Source organism: Vulpes vulpes, chromosome 1, assembly GCF_048418805.1.
Source record: "Vulpes vulpes isolate BD-2025 chromosome 1, VulVul3, whole genome shotgun sequence".
NCBI classification, from domain to species: domain Eukaryota; kingdom Metazoa; phylum Chordata; class Mammalia; order Carnivora; family Canidae; genus Vulpes; species Vulpes vulpes.
The window spans coordinates 171499735-171512091 of record NC_132780.1 but is presented as its reverse complement, the minus strand read 5'-3'; the positions used below and the strand labels follow the sequence as shown (position 1 = coordinate 171512091).

At 40.1% G+C, this 12357-nt stretch overlaps 1 protein-coding gene across 8 annotated transcripts in view; it reads left to right on the top strand.

Annotated features, from left to right (window-relative positions):
* Positions 1 to 6648: 6648 nt before the first annotated feature.
* The window catches only part of IBTK (inhibitor of Bruton tyrosine kinase), a 98922-nt gene continuing 93213 nt past the window's right edge, over positions 6649 to 12357 (top strand). For 4 of the 8 annotated variants that reach the window (XM_072736061.1, XM_072736046.1, XM_026007410.2 and 1 more), the window contains exon 1: positions 6671 to 6887. The gene's annotated coding sequence lies outside the window, so the exon portion shown is untranslated. Of the gene's footprint in view, positions 6888 to 12357 lie in introns of all 8 variants that reach the window. The other 4 variants (XM_072736050.1, XM_026007411.2, XM_026007409.2 and 1 more) reach the window with 3 other exon arrangements.

Genomic DNA, 12357 nt, shown 5'->3' with positions numbered 1-12357 from the left:
ATCGTTGCCATCTCATCATCAAACTTGACGGGTTGAGCAGCTGCTTCTCATGGATGAGCAAAGGGAGTGGTGTCGTGAGATGCATTCTACTCCTGGTGAAGATGCTGTAAAGACTGTTCAAATGACAATAAAGGATTTAGAGGGCAGCCCGGGTGGCTCAGCGGTTTAGCGCCACCTTCAGTCCAGGTTCTGATCCTGGAGTTCCGGGATCTAGTCCCACATTGGGCTCCCTGAATGGAGCCTGCTTCCTCCTCTGCCTCTCTTTCTCTCTGCATCTCTCATTAATAAATAAATAAAATCTTTTAAAAAATTAAAAATAAAAGATTTAGAATATTATATAAACTTAATTGATAAAGCAGCGGCAGGGTTTGAGAGGATTGACCTCAGTTTTTAAAGAAATTCTACTGTGGGTAAAATGCTATCAAATAGCATTGCATACTAGAGAGAAAACATTCATGAAAGGATGAGTCTATTGATTTGGTTAACTTCATTGTTGAATTGTTTTAAGGAATTGCCATAGCCTTCCCCACTTTCAGCAACCACCACCTTGATCAGTCAGCAGCCATCAACACTGAGGCAAGACCATCCACTAGCAAAAAGGTTATGACTTGCTGAACATCTGATGATGGTTAGCATTTTTTTAAGCAATAACACATTTTTAATTTTTTTTATTTTTTAAAGTAATGTCTAGGCCCAACATGAGGCTTGAACTCATACCTTGAGATCAAGATAGCATGCTTTATCAACTGACAGGCACCCCACTAAAATATTTTTTTAAATTAAGGTATGTACATCTTTTTTTTTTTTTTAAGACATACTTTCATACTTAATTGTAGAGTGTAAAAATAACTTTTATGTAGCTTTGGAAACCAAAAACATTTATTTGACTCACTTTATTGTGATATTTGCTTTACTACAGTAGTGAAGAAGTGCAAGATCTCTGAGGTGGGCACGTAACAGAGATTGACTTTATTTCATCAAGTGTCTTCCATTTCTCATGTTCATCCTTCTGTCCTGAAATTTTGAGTTTCCATCTGTAGCTTTCCCCTCCGGCTGAAGAACTTTCTTTAGAATTTCTGGTGAGGGCAGTCTAATGGCTACTATTTCTCTTAATTTTTGCTTCTCTGAAAATATCTTCATTTGCCTTCATTATTGTGGAAAATTTTCTGGGTTGACAATTTCTTTCTTTTGCTCTTTAAAAGTATTGATCTAAAGTCATCTTCATAGTTCCTGTGTGAAATCTAGTATTTTAAATCATTCTTCTTTTACATAGTATTCTATTTTTCTCTGAATGCTTTCAGATGTCAGATATTTGGTTTTCAACAATCTGATCGTGATGTGTCTGGGCACATAGTTATTTATTCTGCCTGGGGTTTCCTAAGCTTCTTACAAAAATTTGTAAATTTTATGTCTCTCAGGATGTTTGTAAGGTTTCCTCAAATATTTGGTGATTCTTGCTTTTGTGTTTATCTGTGTATTTGGGATTCTTTTCTTGTTTTGTTTTATTTTGGGAGGAGGTTGTGCTTGTTACACACTAACTCTATGGGGAGGACTAAGACCTATGGCCACGGCCTAAATACCTGCCTTTTCTTTAGATGTATGAGGAAGGGGTGGGGGACACTGCTGAAAAGGAAGAACTAAGAGCTGGTGTTCTGGGTTCAAGAGCATCCTGATTGTTCCAGGTTTCACCGGCATATGGAAGGTGGCCTATCTATTAAATTGAAGGTCTTGTATTCTACCTATGGATAGATACCCATGTTGCCATCAGGGGATGGGGGATGGGGAACTTCAATTGGCTTACTTGCTCCTGCTGTGGGACTCCAGTTACTTTGTGGTTTAGTCTGGACTCCTTCCTGTTCCTGATGGTCACCTCTAGATGTTGAACATTTTTGGTCCTGCTATTACCTTTTGTAGCAGTTCTGTCTTGTTGTTTGGGGCTGTTACTCCTTTCTTCTGTCCAATCCAGCTTCCTATCCACTTTTCAGGGAATTCTCATAAGTTCTGGACCATCAACAGCTAATCTTCAACCTTCTTGTTTTCCAATGCACTAATGAATTTAATTTTTAAAAATATGTATTTTCTGCCAGGTCTAGGGGTTGTGGCATAAAAAGAAGGTTGCATCATGTGCCTACTCTGCCATTTTATTTATTTATTTATAGATTTATTTTTTATTGGTGTTCAATTTACTCTGCCATTTTAAATCAAACTTACTTTTCTTCTCCTTTTTAAAAGAGGAAGTAGTGGTGTTAATAGTCTGACTTAATTATGTAGTTAGGTATAGAAGGAACACAAGCAATTTCAAGCAGGGAACTCTATAAATTTTTAGTTATTTTAAAGGGGAGAGAGAGTTTAGACAGTTCACATTGCTATGAAATGATGCTAAGATTGCCACATTCATAGGTTTGCTTTTTCACAGGTTTGTTTCATGAAGGCTTTGAATTTGCCTTGGATTGTCCTAAAGTTTTAGATTCATTGCTGGACTCTGCTTTCAAGCTTATACAATTCTTTTTTTTTTTTTTAACTTTTTATTTATTTATTTATTTATTTATTTATTTATTTATTTATTTATTTATGATAGTCACAGAAAGAGAGAGAGAGAGAGAGAGAGAGAGAGGCAGGCAGAGGGAGAAGCAGGCTCCATGCACTGAGAGCCCGACGTGGGACTTGATCCTGGGTCTCCAGGATCGCGCCCTGGGCCAAAGGCAGGCTCCAAACCGCTGCGCCACCCAGGGATCCCCAATTCTAAAGTTATATTCAAACACTGCCATCTTGTGGGTCATTCCTTTTGTCTCCCCATACCACCCCTCAAATGCTCCCTCACACAAATATAACCAGAAGAGTTGAGCTATGTCAACACTTTTTAGTGCTAAGAGCTCTACTGAGAGCATTACGGATACCTCATTTAAACTTCACAAGAACTTTATGCATCAACTATTATTAATTAAATGTTAGAGATGAGGAAACTGAGGCCTACATGGGTTATGTAATTTGCATAAGGTCTCACAACTAGTAAGAAGATGAGTAAAATTTATATTCAGGTGGTATGCCTCTGGAGCCCCGGGTTTTACAGCGTCCACATGTAAAATAATAAACTTAAGAATACTACAGTGTGACACAATTATATGAGTAAGTTATAGAAGTTAAAGAGGAGGAGATAACTTTTAGGAAGGGGCACCAGGCAAGTGTTCACAGATTTTTAAGGAGGTACTCTCCTTTATGAGAGGATTTGAAGGATAATCATTGCATAGGAAGAGTGTAGCTGAGACCATATCTCCTGGATCTAATTGTATAGAAACACCCTATTTGTCTATTATTTTGCCTTCCCTGTACCCTGCCTTCTTTGGGAGAACTACTCATTACTTTGCTTCAAACATATGATTCTCATAGTTTAATATGAGTTTAATAAATCTTAAGGATTATACCTTTGACTCCTCACCTAATCTGAGCCAACATGTACCCATCAGGGGCCCTGGAATTTTTGTGCTTAGGCAGGGGACACAGCACTGTGTTCTTTAATGGAAAAGCTGAGGTGTGTGTCAGAAAGCTGCAGCCAGCCAAGTGTTCTCACATGGAGAATGGTCTGGAATGGAAGAGAATAGGGCCAAACCATGAAGTTCCAGTCTCTAGGCCAGCTGCAATGCTGACTTTTCTATAGTAATAACTATTCTTGCAGAACCTAATCAGGTTTGGGTTTTGATCCACTGCAACCATACAAGTTCTAACATTCTTGATGTTACTAGCTGAAGTAGGGGCAACACTGCCTATATGCAACTTGAATGACAGCACAATACATCTTGATTATGAAGAATAGCACTGTTAATTTAATTTGGAAAAATGGAATTTAGGAAGTATTGCAAATGCTATGTTGCTTAAGAATATTTCTGCAGTGCTCTATTCTGGCTTAATTTCATACTCCATTCCTGATGCCTGGATTATTCTCCTACTTTTCCCCAACTACATCACTGCAATCTTATAAAGCCCTCTCTGGATTTATTTCTTGCTTTAAGTTTACTTCAGAAATTTTTTTTTTTTAAGATTTTATTTATTTATTCATGAGAGATGCAGAGAGAGAGAGAGAGAGAGAGAGAGAGAGAGAGAGAGAGAGAGGCAGAGACACAGGCAGAGGTAGGAGCAGGCTCCATGCAGGGAGCTGGACATGAGACTCCATACCGGTCTCCTGGATCACACCCTGGACTGAAGGTGGGGCTAAACTGCTGAGCCACCGGGGCTGCCCTACTTCAGAAATTCTAGTCAATTTTTTTAAAACAACATTTAATTATTGCAAAGACAAATAAATTATAAAATTCAAAGATATAGAAATTAAGAATTACCCCAATTTCATCACATTGAGATAATCAGTAGTATATTGCTATCTTTCTTTCTTATATATAAACACAAACATGTTTGAAAAGCCTCACAAAATGGCTAATTTTGATCTCATCCTCCCCTAAAAACAGCTGCAATGCATTTTTCATTTAATTGTATTTCATTTGCATTAATTCCTAATTATTTCAATATTTCTTGCAAATAACTGATATATTTGAAGGCATTTAGTTTTCTAGGGAAATGAGGACCAATTCCACATCGTTTGGACTGGAATATTCTTTCTTCCTTGCTTCATCTAGTTATTGCCTACTCATTCCTACAATCATAGTTCAAGTGTCACTTCTCTGGAAAGTTAGATTAAATTGGTAATATTGTAGTTCTTTTTTATTTTTTTTAATATTGTAGTTCTTTTGAAGGTTGCAATCTAGTCTTATGTTTGGAATTATCTGGGCCTATTTGTGTTTCCACTCACTATTGGATCCTCAGTGCTTACCACACATGACTGGCACTTGGCAGTTGTTACAAGGAATGAATGACTGCTTGGAATAATTCTGTTGTTATGGAAATACTTTTTTTTTTTTAAGGATTTTATTCTTAACTACTATCTACACCCAGAGTGGGGCTTGAACTCACAACCCTTAGATCAAAAGTCACACACTTTTCTGACTGAGCCAGTCAGATGCCACTGGAAATACCTTTTGATTTATCAACGTAAGACTTATTATTATTCATGAAGTGCTAGGCACTCGTGTGCTGTATAATTATATAATTAATTACATTTTTCACAAATGTAAATGCATTTTTGCTTCTAAAATACATTATTGCTCCTAGTTTACGAATGGGAAAATAAATCTTCAAAAAAGCTATTTAGGACAGCCCGGGTGGCTGGGCGGTTTAGCGCCGCCTTCGGCCCAGAGCGTGATCCTGGAGACCGGGAATCGAGTCCCCCGTCGAGCTCCCTGCATGGAGCCTGCTTCTCCCTCTGCCTGTGTCTCTCTACCTCTCTCTGTGTGTGTCTCTCATTGATAAATAAATAAAATCTTAAAAAAAAAAAAAGCTATTTAACTTGCCCGGATAAAAGACATCAAAAAATATTTGAACCCAGGCCTATGCATTTATTTACATTACCCTTATTTGCCATTATTGGTGTCTTTGTTCATCAATATATGTCATCATATATAGCTCCTTTTCAAAATCATTTAATTTTTACATTACAAACTGTTTTTTTGTTCTGTCAAATTGGGAAATAGGGCGCTTTGAATACGGGGCAAAGAAACAGACCATTGTATTGGGAAGGGCAGCAGGGGAGCTATTCTCCCTCTCCCCAGCACTAAGCAGCTGTGTGTCTTTGCACTCCATAAGAAAGGCTATATAAAAAGACAGTAAAGCTGACCTGGCTGCCCTTAAGAAGAAATGTCGTCCAACGCCTTCGTTTTATAGATGAGAGAGCTTGTATAATCGACAACGTGGCCGAGCTGGACAGGCAACTCCTAACTGCTAATGCTGTTTGTTCTGAGTCAACCCACCCCTCCTTGGACATTTACTGGATGCCTACTGTATGAGGCATTTGGCAGGAGTGGTTCCGGTTTGGTAGGCCACTACTGACTTCCTCCTCCTCCTAATGCTGCTACTTTCTTACCGGCCCACCCCCGCCCCCTCCGAGCTTTTTTTTTTTTTTTTTCTTTTCCCCCTTTTCTCCACTGCATTACTTTTAAAACCGGCCTCGGATGCTGAGTTAAATGGGGAAAAGCGTAGTGCAAGCCCCGCGTCAGTGACGGGACCCTGGTGGGCAGCAGGTCCAAGTAGCAACCTAGAAAGGCAGTGACGCCTTCGGACCAAAGGAGTGACTCTTCTACAATCCGGGTGTACGAGGGGGAAGGGAAGGGCGATGCTGCGTCTCTGCAAGGCAACGCCTTTGGCTTTTCAGTGACCCCACTGGTAGGGCAACGGGAGAACTCTCCTGTGCAAGATGCCTACGCATTTGGCTTCTGCAGCAGGGGGACCGGCTGCCCAGGGCATTCCGCCAGGTCTCCGGGGCTCTCTCCCCACCGGGTTTACCCTGAATTCCAAGTCTGCAGCTGACGTTCCTACCTAGGCCGCCACGGCTGACCCTGAAAGGGACATTTCCACCACCGTTGTTGGCTGACAGCCCTCAGCGACCGCGTGGCCCCGCCCCGCCATGGCTTGCGCCGGGGGCCAGGAGGCCGGCAGGGGTCAAGTTCCCTCAGGGGTCCCGGGAAAGGCCACAGCTGAGGGGCTGCCACGCGAGGCCTTCTGGGCGGACCGCAGCCAATCCTCAGGAGGCATACACGCGCCGCAGCCAATCAACGCCCGTCTTATTCCTGGGTCCCGCCCGCCCCGGCCTTTTCTCCCTGCCCCCCCTTCCCCGTGCCTGTAGTCGCGGCTGAAGCTGCAGCCGCCTCCACAGCTGGCCGGGGTCTGAGGATTGGCCTCCTCCTGGCACCGTTGGGTTTCTCCAGTTGTCTTCACTGAGGATGTGTCCCTGCGCCGCTGTGTGCCCGTCTCGCGGAGACCACCGGCGCACTTTCATCTAGCGACTGGTGAGGGAGCGCTGTGCGCGGCCTTCGCGTGCGGAGCGGGCTGAGGCGCCGGCGCTCTTCAGCCGGGGGGCGACGGGACAGTATTCACTTTCCCGGGGGGCGGGTGACCGGGGACGCCAGTGGCGCGGGTGGGCCGCGGGGAGGGAAGCCAGTGGCTCGGAGGCACGGAGCGGGCCGAGTGGCCGGGCTCCCTGCCTCCGCCTTCCCGCAGCCTCGCGCAGCGTATGAATGGTCTGTTCTGCGACGTGCGACGTTGCCGTCTTGCCCGACACGCCCTCCAGCGTTGTTGCCTTGCTAGTCTCAGGATAGTTGTCCGTGTGGCTCCCCTTCAAGCCTGGGATTCGAGTCCGTTCTTTGAAGCGTTATCCCTTCGCAGGGCCACCTATTTTTATTCCACTATGGTGACACCGACTCTGAAATTCTGTGTCTGTCGACCATTATGTGAAAAGGGGGTGGGGGAGACAGGACAGAGGCTTTTTATTGTGATCATGCTTCCTGGTTCTAAAAAGTTGTGGTTCAGCAGCAAAATCGGTGAGCACGGACATTCTTGACTACTGTTCTTCAGCCTAGTTAATAAAACTTAAAGATATTTTTCAGGAAGCAGAAATTGATGTAGCCCCCAACCCCCCTGCTCGCTGCCCCCTCCCCCCTCCCATGCTTCCAAGCAGGGCGTTTGAAATTCGAAATTTATCAGAATTACTGAAAGACTGTGACTTCTGTGAGTGTGTTTCTCTACCCAGGATGTACCGATTCACATCCTTGCATAGCCGCTTCTTGATCTTCTCACTCCTTTTTGAATTCCTTGATTTTTATTGGTTTTAGAAACAAAAGATGAGGACAGAAAAGTCTGCTTTCTTTTTTTTTTTTTTAAAGATTTTATTTATTCATGATTGAGAGAGAGAGAGAGAGAGAGAGAGAGAGAGAGGCAGAGACACAGACACAGGCAGAGGGAGAAGCAGAAGCAGGCTCCATGCAGGGAGCCCGGCGTGGGACTCGATCCTGTGTCTCCAAGGTCAGGCCCTGGGCTGAAGGTGGCGCCAAACCGCTGAGCCACCCGGGCTGCCCAAGGTCTGTTTTCTAAAAAGAATTTGTTACAGATATTTGCAGAAACTTAAGAGTTTACTTCAAGAAGTTTTTTAAAAAATGGCTGTTCCATGATTTAAATAAAAACCTCAAACCCCAAAGAAACTTGTATTGAGGGTTCTTAGTATGCTAAATTTTATGAAGGAACTTACTAAATTCTTTTATACTCATTATACTTTGGGACCGTATAAAGTTCAATAGACCATAAGTGAATTTATTTACCTATTACATAAAGGAGCTCCGTATTACTTGGTTTATTATTTTAAGTAATATCAAAGTCAGTTTACTGTTATCAATAGGTCAATAATTTATTGCTACATGTAGAGATGTGCTTGCCCCCTAAAACTTGGAGAATTTTTCTGTTGTGAAACAGTATTGCTCTGATAAAGCATTGAAGTTTCTGTTTTGTACCAAGAAAATATTTGAGAAAACATTAGACTAAAATAATATTGATGAAGCAAAATTACTAATTTCCTAAGGAAGTAAGTGCTTGTGTTTTAAAATTGTTATGTGAGGGATCCCTGGGTGGCGCAGCGGTTTGGCGCCTGCCTTTGGCCCAGGGCGCGATCCTGGAGACCCGGGATCGAATCCCACGTCGGGCTCCTGGTGCATGGAGCCTGCTTCTCCCTCTGTCTATGTCTCTGCCTCTCTCTGTGTGTGTGAGTGTGACTATCATAAATAAATAAAAAAGAAAAGAAAAAAAATTGTTATGTGAATTATTTTCAAGGCTTATAGAAGGAATTAAAAAAAATTAAACTCTTTAATATTGAGTTACAATTTGTAGCTTTGTAACAGTTAATATAGATACAAGTTTAAAAGAAAGATATTTTGGTATTAGTGCTTTTACAAATCTACTTACTGATTATATATATAGAGAGTGAGACATAGGGAGAAATAGGACATCCTCCCTCCCCCAAGAACTTAAAACCTTTGTGTACATGAGGGACATACTAACAGGGCAAGTTATTATCATCAACTTTGCAGATGGAAAAATAGGACTAGGGAGATTAAGTTATTTGTCCAAGGTTTTAGATAGTAGGAACCTAATTCTTATGACTACAAATAAGGATAACTTTTTTCATACTACACTATTTCTCATTAAAGATTTCCTAACTGCATTTTGAGAGAGCAATATGAGTAGAGTAGAATAGATAGAATCTAGAGTAAACTTTTCTATATTTGTGATTTTGGATAGGCTACTAAACTTTCACGTAAATTTCCTTTATGTAAAATGAAGGTTCTCACATATAAAGGGGCAATATGAGTCTGAAATTTGTGTAAAGCCTGTGGTTGTCTGTATCATAGTTCAGAAGATGGTCGATATCTGTTTTGTAACTCATGGGCACGTTGGCAGTCATGTAAGGGTTTGAGTGAAAAGAATTCCAAGCAGAAAGGACTCTAATATAAAGTAATGCCATTTTGTGACCTGTATACTAATATGTCCTCTTCCCCCTACCCACCATTCTTTTTTTGAAACATTAGTTGGGTGCTTACATATGAATAAATGGTCTCATTTATTTTTTCAGAACAACTCAGGAGATAAATAGTTGTTCCCCACTTTTTACAAGTGAGAGAATTGAAGCTTAGGAAATTGTAATGTGTCTAGGATTATTTAGTCAGTGGTGTACTAATGGGTTCCTAGCTCCAGTGTTCTGAATTTAGATCTGAATTTTACATGCTACGTGATCTTCAGGCCTAATTGATATCCTCTTCCTGAGATCACAAGACTAACCTTAACACATAAAACATAGATATTGGGCTTAGATTTGTCAGAGAATGGCATGATAAGATTTGTGTTTTAGGAAGATACCTAAACTCCTAACCAAGGATAAGTGGAACAATTATGAGGTCTCTACTTCTACTGACTAACACCTTTGTGGTGGCCCAGTGCTCAAGGCTGAACAAAATTGCCTGTAGGTAGCTTATACTGCTCCAACTCAGTTTCCCATCAGCATTTTTATATTCACATATAAAACAATTTTTCACCTTTAATTTTTGTTTGTTGGTTTTTAAAAGTTTGTTTTGTTTTTCTAATTTCCAAAGTATTTAACCCTTACTCTACTTCTTGGCTGTTCTATCTATAATCAGGCTAGAAACTTGGGAGTTCACCACATCTTGTCAGTTCAAGAGCTTAAATATATCTAAGTGTGTCTCTGAATCGCTCACTTTCTTTAGACCTAAAGAAAGGCACAGAAAGCTGTCTATAATCTGACCCATCCGTGTGTATGTATTAGGCCTCTTTTCTGTCTTCTGAATTACTTGGAATTTTCAGAATAGACCAAAATGATTCTAATGCTTTCATTTATATTTATTGTTCCCTCTGCCTTGAATGCCTACCCACCCTGAATTTATCAGGCAAACATGTACATCCTGATGTGGGAAATATCTCTTTCTTGTCAACTCCCTATTTCTATGAGTCACTTGCTTTATCTTTATTATAAGTTTATAATCATGTTTTTATTGTTTAAATAAAATCAGTCTCCTTTATCAAATTGTGATCCTTTGATGGTAGATTATAATAGGTAATAAATTTTGTTCATTGAATGCAGATGTTAAATGAGCTGTAGTTTCACTTAAGTATTATCCATGAACTTGTATTTTTTTCATGTTATCTAAAATATTTGTATTTATTTTGTATTTCCAGTACCTTGTGACCTGCTGTAGATTCATTGGAGAGGCAGTAGTGTAGTAGAAATAGCGTGGACTTTGCTGTTAAACAGATCTATGCTTAAATTCTAACTCCTCTTTTATTGGTGCTATGATTTGGGTGGCTTAAACCTGTCTGATATGTAAGATATCCAGTATGTATCAGGTGCTTAATATTTATTTTCGTTGCTTTCTTTGCCTTCAGTAAGCATTTGCTGAATGCATAAATAACATTTACACTGGTAATTGGAAATATGGGCCTGGAGTTTAGGAAAGATGTGAGGGTAGAAGACATATTTGGGGGTTATGAGCATATCAGTTACAGTTAAAAGCTAGAAAGAGATTGAAATTACCCAGGGAGAATATGAAGTAGAGGGGAAAAGAAGATAGAGGATGAAACATTGAGAGAAGCCCAAAATTTGAAGGTAAGGGGTAGAGATAACGTCTTTGGAAGATGTGGTGAGATGGAGTCCATGCTTAAATGCTTCAAGTATCCCTTCCTGAATACCTTAGGAGAATGCCAGATTAATGACCAAAAGCAGGTAAGTAAAATAAAATAAGAACTGAAAGTAGTGGAGTGCCTGGGTGGCTCAGTGGGTTAAACGTCTACCTCCAGCTCAGGTCATGATCTCAAGGTTCTGGGATCCAAAGCCATGTGGGCCTCCCTGCTCAGTGGGGAGTTGGCTTCTCTCCCTCTGCCCCTCCCCCTGCATGTGTATATTCTTTCTCTCTCTCAAATAAATAAATAAAAATCTTTAAAAAACCAACAACTGTGAGTAGCTAAAAGTATCTGGCGGTTTGGAGGTGATTTTGGTAATCTTAGTGTATGTAGTTTAATTGGAGAAGTATAGAAGTATCAGGGAAACCAGGTTGCAGAGACAGTGAAACTCAAACGTGAATTTTGAGATTAAATTTGTTACCCTTTTGTTACAGAAGTAATATTAGTAATAAAAGATATTATTTGTTGATTGCCTGTTTTGTTCCAGGTACTAGACTAAGCAATTTCATTTACAGTAACCCTGTGAGGTTGGTGACATTGTCTTTGTTTTCAGATGAAGAAATGAGAGATTATGTAATTTTTAGTTATGTAACTAGTAACAGCTGGCATTACTATATTTGAATCCAAATATGTAAGACTCTAAGAAACTCTAGTTCTTAGTCACTTCCATATTTATGTTCATAGTATTCTATATGTTTCTCTGTATATTATAGTATGCTATGATTTTTACATTTAATATTCCTTTTTTTTTCATTTAAATTGTCTATATAGTAACAGTTATGGAATTTTCTATAGTTAATACCTTAATTCTTTCATGTAATGTTTGAGTTATTTGCCAATAAGTAGTTCTTCTCAGGTATTATGAATACACTAAAACTACAAAGGTGGGAAGATATTTAGAGCCTCCAAAGAATGAAATTAACTACAGTTGACTATTTTGCCATGTATCTCATTTTCCAGTTTTCACATTTTAAACTACTTGAAGCTTTGGTACCTTTTTGTTTTTGATACCCATCAACAGTTGGGATGAATGTTATAAGGCTTATATCAAGTTATAAAACATACAGACAAGTAGAAACAACTGAGGCTAAAGAGGATTGGGAGTCCTCTAATTCTGTGCTGTCACTTCCAAATGGGAAAGTCAGAAAGGGAAGAACTAGTTAAATTTAGGACTTTTGACTCTTAATGTGGTTTGAAATGGGAGTTAAAAGTGCAGATTTGCACTGTCTATGGTGCACAGGA